Consider the following 6000-nt stretch of genomic DNA (forward strand, 5'->3'; position numbering starts at 1 on the left):
GCAGAGCCAGCACTCCAGCCTTTTTAATGTATCTATTGATATTACAATGGTCTTTGCTTTTGCTTCTTTTTATGTGATAAATTATGTTTATTTATTTGCATGTGTCAAGCCATGCTTGCATCCTGGGATGAAACCCATTTGGTTATGGTGAATTCTATTGATGTACTATTGAATTCCATTCACTTGCATTTTGTTGAGGATATTTGTATCTGTATTATATTAGGGACATAGGTCTGTAGTTTTCTTTATTTGTTGGTATCAAGGTGATTCTGGCTTTTTAGAATGAGTTAGGGAGGATTCCTTTTATTTCAATGTTATGGAGTAATTTCTGTAAGATAGGTACCAATTCTTCGTTGTAGGTTCGGTAAAATCCAGCTGTGATTCCATCTGGATTTTGTTGTTATTGTTATAAATTTTCTATTACTGTTTCAATCTTGCTACTCATTTTTGGTCTGTTCAAGATAAGATTTCTATTTCTTCTGATTCTAACTTGGAAGTTTGTGTGTTTCCAGAAACTATCCATAGCTTCTAGCTTTTCTAGTTTATGTGTGTAGAGGTTTTCTTGGTATTAAGCAATAATATTTTGTAATTCTGTGGGATCAGTTTTAATTTCTCCTTTTTAATTTCTTTTTGAGGTTGTTTGAGTCCTTATGCTTCTTTATCTTGTTATTGGTCTATCAAGTCTGGTTAGTGGTCTATCAATTTTGATTTTTTTTTCTAAGTACCAACATTTTGTTTCATTGATCGTATAGATGTATGTGTATAGATAGATAAAGAGAGAGAGGGGGATTTAGGTTTCCATTTCATTTAGTTCTGATCTTTATGGTGTCTTTTCTTCTGCTGGCTTTGGGTTTGATTTGTTCTTCTTTTTCCAGTTCCTAGAGGTATGACATTAGCTTGTTAATTTGTGATCTTTCTGTCATTTTGATGCAGTAATTTGATGTTATGCATTTTCCCTTTAGGACCTCTTTTTCTGTATCTCATAGATTCTGAAGGGTTGTGTTTCCTTCATCTTTCAGTTTAGCAGCCTTTCGATTTCCATTTTAACTTCATCATTAGCCCAGGCATCAGTCAGTGACAGCTTGTTTAATTTCCATGACTTTGTATAGATTTGAGTGTTTCTCTTGAAATTGATTTCTTATTTTATTCCATTCAGAAATGGTCTGAGAGGATACCTGGTATAATTTTTATTTTTGTTTTTAGTTTGCTGAGACCTGTTTTGTGGCCTAAGGTATGATCAATCTTGGAAAATGTCCCATGTGCTGATGAGAAGAATGTAAATTCAATAGCTTTGGAGTAGAATGTTCTGTACATGTCTTAAATTCCTGGTTTAAGAGATTTGTTTTAGAGATTCATTTAAGTCAAGAATTTCTTTACTGATTTTCTGCTTCAATGACTTGTCCAGTTCTCTTGTTGGGGTGTCAAATTCCCAGCAGTTACAATGCTACTGTACATGTCTTTGTTTAGATTTGGTTAAATTTGCTTTATGAATCTGGGAAAGCCTGTGTTAATTACATATATGGTCATAATTGTTACGTCATCTTGTTGTAGTGCTCTCTTTAGCATTATGTAATGGCCATCTTTGTATTTTATTTTTTACCACTGTTGATTTCACAGAGACACAGTATAAACAATATTACAAGAGTCTGGAAAAGGCAGTGAGAAGAGGGAATAATGGGTAGTAAACAAGTAAAAAAAATTATTAGATAGTTAAATAGAATGAACAATGTTTGATAATACAACAAAGTGACTGTATTAAACAATGATGTTAGGGTGTGCTTTAAAATAACTAAAGAGTGGAAATGGAATGTTCTTAACACAAAGAAATGATAAACCCTGAGGTGATAGAAACCCCAATTACCCTCATTTGATTAATTAACATTTATGCCAGTATCAAAACATCACATGTATCCTCTAGAAACATACAATTATGTGCCCATAATAATTAAATTTTTTAATCCTATGTTATCTTATAAGAGAATGGTTATATCTGTTTTCTCCTGGATTCCATTTGCCTAAAATATTTTTTCCGTAACTTTATCTTGAGTCTGTGTGCGTCCTTGTGAGTTAGATGTGTTTTGTGGAGGCAGCATATACTTTTGGCTTTTTATTTTTAATCCATTCATCCAGTCTATGTTTTTTAAATGGGGTGTTAACACTGTTCACATTCAGTGTTAATTCTGATGTGTGGGATACTGTTCTGTACATCATGTTGGATGATATCTTGCTGGTTTGTTTTACCTCTTGTGCTATCATCTTATTAGACCTGTGGGCTTTAACTTTGGAGTGTTTTTACACTGGTAGTTATCTATTAGTCTGTTCTATATACAGTTCAATTTTGAGTATTTCCTGTAGGGCAGTTCTAGTAGTGACAAATCCCCTTAGTGTTTTATTTTCTATAAAAGTCTTTATTTCTCCATTGTTTATGAAACTTACTTTTATAGAATACACAAATCTTGGTTGGCAGATGTCCTTTTTAATAAGACTAAAAATAGGTCCCCAGTCACTTCTGGCTTATAAGATCCTTGTTGAGAAGTCTGCTGTTAGCCTAATGATGGGGTTTTTTCCTTGCCATTTATAGAATTTTCTCCTTTGTTTTGACTTTGGCCAGGTTCATAATATGTGTCATGGAGATGTGCTGTTTGCTTTGAATCTTCTTGGTTTTTGATGATTGTTTTGTATTTGAATATATAAATCTCTGGTGATACCATGAAAGTTTTTCTCAATAATTCCCTTGAATAGGTTTTCCACACTTTTTGCATTTCTTATTCTTCCTTAGGAATCCCTGTAATTCTTATATTGGCCCATGTCACATAATCCCCTGTCATTTCTCTGAGTGATTGTGCATTTTTCTTTATTCTTTTTTCCACATCTTTGGTTGCTTGAGCAGTTCAAAAGCCTTCTCTTCAACTTCTGACATTCTTTCTTCTGCTTGGTCTAGCCTATTGTTGAATCTTTCTGCTATATTTTGAAACTCCCTAAATGACCCCTTAATTTCACAGAGTCTTGTTATAGCTTTCCTTATGCTATCTCTTTAGCAAGATTTTCATTTTTATACATTCCTGGAAAACTTTTTCACCCTGTTTGTGTTGATTATCAGCTTTCTCTTTAAACCCATTGATCTTATTTGCTGTCCATATTCTAAATTCCATCTCTGACATTTAGACAATTTCCTTTAGATTTAGGCCCAATGCTTGAAATCCTTTGTGATCCTTTGAAGGTTTCAAAATAGCTTGTTGTTTAATATTTCCAGAGTTCTCATTCTGGCTCCCTCTCACCTGAAATCTCATCTCTCATCTCAAGATAGGTACGGTGCATTGCACCTATTATCCTCTACTGGGGCCCTCCCACATAGTGCAAAGCAGAGGTCCCTGAATGATGCACTTCTGTCCTACTCTGGAGGCTGACTCAACGTGAGATGGACGGGAGGCCTGTGAACATTTAACACTGGTGTTCCCCTGTGTCTCCTGCCTCACCGTCCCCTGTGGTTGTCACTCATGGTCTCTGTAATGCAGAATGATCCCCAGCTAGTTCTGTCAGCACTGGTGATTTTCACCTCAAACCAGCCTGAGAGCTGCTCCCCTTAGGTTTGTGAGCAACAGTATTTGTCAGTCTGAGTACACCCTTCCCAGGCCCATGGTGGTAGTGATTGTTTGCATTGGCATGAGAGCGTCCCTACTCAGATCAGTGGGCAGCAGTGTCAGTTTTAACACAGCCCTGCTTATACCTTTAGGTGGTGGCATTTGTCAGCTCACGCTGGCTTCAGAGCTGTCTGGATTCAGGGAGTAGTGTCCTTGACCCTTGCAGCTTGTACATAGCACTATCCAGGTCCTTTAGTGGCAGCAATTGATAGCCCACATCTGCTTGAGGGCTGCCCTGCTCAGATCTGCAAATGGGAACATTTATCAGCCAGGCACCAACTTGGGTGCAGTTCCAACCATGTCGAAGGTGGCAGTGGTTGTTGCCCTGCTCAGGTCCCCTGGCAGCCATGGAGATTTACAGCTCATGCCTGTGGGACTCATGAGAGTGCCTGGCTGCCTTGCTCCCTCTCCACCCCCAGGATTGGCATGGGCACTGGGGAAGCAGCAGCAGTGAATGTGACCTCCAGGTAGAGGCAATGCTCTAGCTCTAAGATTTTTAAATGGCACCAGCCACAGTACCCAAACTTCGCAAGTGGGTTCCTGCTGCACCTTCTCTTTGGTGCAATGCTGCTGCAAAATCTCCAGTCAGCTCCATTCATCAATCCTGTGGCCCTCTGCAGTAGAAGGTCCCCCTTGCAGCTCAGTTTGCAAAGACTGCAGGGGAAGCCCAGGGCTTCTCTCCTCTGTCCCTTCCCAGTGTGTGCACCTGTCTTCCCTGTGTACCTCCAAACCACAGACCAGGTTGCCCCTCTTCCCTCACCTTCACTTTTGTGCCCCCGTCCTTGTCTTTTGATTCCCAGTGCGTCCTCTTAGCACGCTGCTCTGATGATGGATCAGTTATTAAATATTAAATAACTGAATATTAATACATCATTCTCTTCATGAAAACTCTTACAAATGTTATTTGTTAACTTCTTTATTAATATTCTACCATATGTCATTCACAAAGCTTCTATAGATGTTATAGGAACAGGACTACACAAAAATTATGAAATGCTGAAATAAACAATCTGCTTGGTACAAGAAAATAATAATACTTTTTAGCCCACTTACCAATAATATACTTTTGAATAAAAACAAATTCACTAGACAGTGGTTTTTCACAAGATATTCTTTGATTTCCCTTATATCTTGCACATTTCAGTTGCTATATTTTTAAAACTATGAAGCATGTTAAAGGGGAAAGAAAATATCCAGTTTTTATCTTTTATGTGAAAAGTACATTTTACTTAAAGATTTCTTATTTCCCAGTGGAATATTTATTATGTGAAATATTGTCTACAGTTGATACCACTCCCATATTTCAGTGGTTCTAGGATGTGAGGGTCATGTTGTGTTACTCTTGGCTTAAATATAGTCTGTATACTTATTATGAATAAATATATATTTTTCTTAAATGGATGTAAAATAAAGCAAACTTTATTCAAGAGTAAATTATACAGAAAGAATAACTAGATTCTGAAAGTTTATCAAAAGTATTGCAACCAGATAATGAATAGAAAGATTCAACATTAAAGAAAATAAAATGGGAACTTTCAAACTGTATTCAATATTCTGTTATATATTTATATTGTAAGTCCATCTATCAAATCAACTTTTCTTTATTCCAGCATCTTTGGAGAATTTTTCTACAATGAGTCCTGCAACAACTTCAGGTCAGTGTTTGTAGCATTTTTTAAAATATAATTTAGTGATCATCAAGCTCCAGGACATTAGGAAAAGATCTATACTTTCTTTTTCTTTTCTTTTTTTTTTTTTGGCTGGGGCTGGGTTTGAACCCACCACCTCTGGTATATGGGGCCAGCGCCCTACTCCTTGAGCAACAGGCACTGCCTGATCTATGCTTTTCTTGTCGCTCTTTATTAGACATTTAGTTTTTATGTTAAAATGTAAGCAGCACACATTTGATCAGGAATCATGTAGTTCATAGTATTACAATGTTCATACTTATCAACTTTAAATATATATAAATACTTTTTGAAGATGTATATTATCATATAACTATAAAGATACTTCTTGTGGTATCATATATAATCATGATGATTTTCTTTCTTTCTTCTTTTTTTTTTTTTTTTAAGATGCAGGGTCTTGCTCTGTCACTTAGGCTAGACTGAAGAGGCAAAATCATAGCTCACTGTAACCTTGAACTTCTGTAGTCAAGCAACCTCCTCACTTAGCATACCAGAATATGAGACTGCAAGGCCTGAGCCACCATGCCCTGCTAAGTTTTTATAATGTTTTGTAAAGATAAGATCTCTCTCAGCTCGGTGCCTATAGCTCAAACGGCTAAGGCGCCAGCCATGTACACCTAAGGTGGCGGGTTCGAATCCCCAGCCCGGACCCGCCAAACAACAATGAC

The 6000-nt window shown here is 36.9% G+C and overlaps 1 protein-coding gene across 1 annotated transcript in view; it reads left to right on the forward strand.

Annotated features, from left to right (window-relative positions):
- TMPRSS15 (transmembrane protease, serine 15) overlaps positions 1-6000 on the forward strand; it is a 126907-nt gene that overhangs the window by 18294 nt on the left and 102613 nt on the right. The window lies entirely within an intron of this gene.

This window comes from Otolemur garnettii, unplaced genomic scaffold (assembly GCF_000181295.1).
Source record: "Otolemur garnettii isolate 467f Iridium unplaced genomic scaffold, OtoGar3 scaffold00009, whole genome shotgun sequence".
NCBI lineage: Eukaryota > Metazoa > Chordata > Mammalia > Primates > Galagidae > Otolemur > Otolemur garnettii.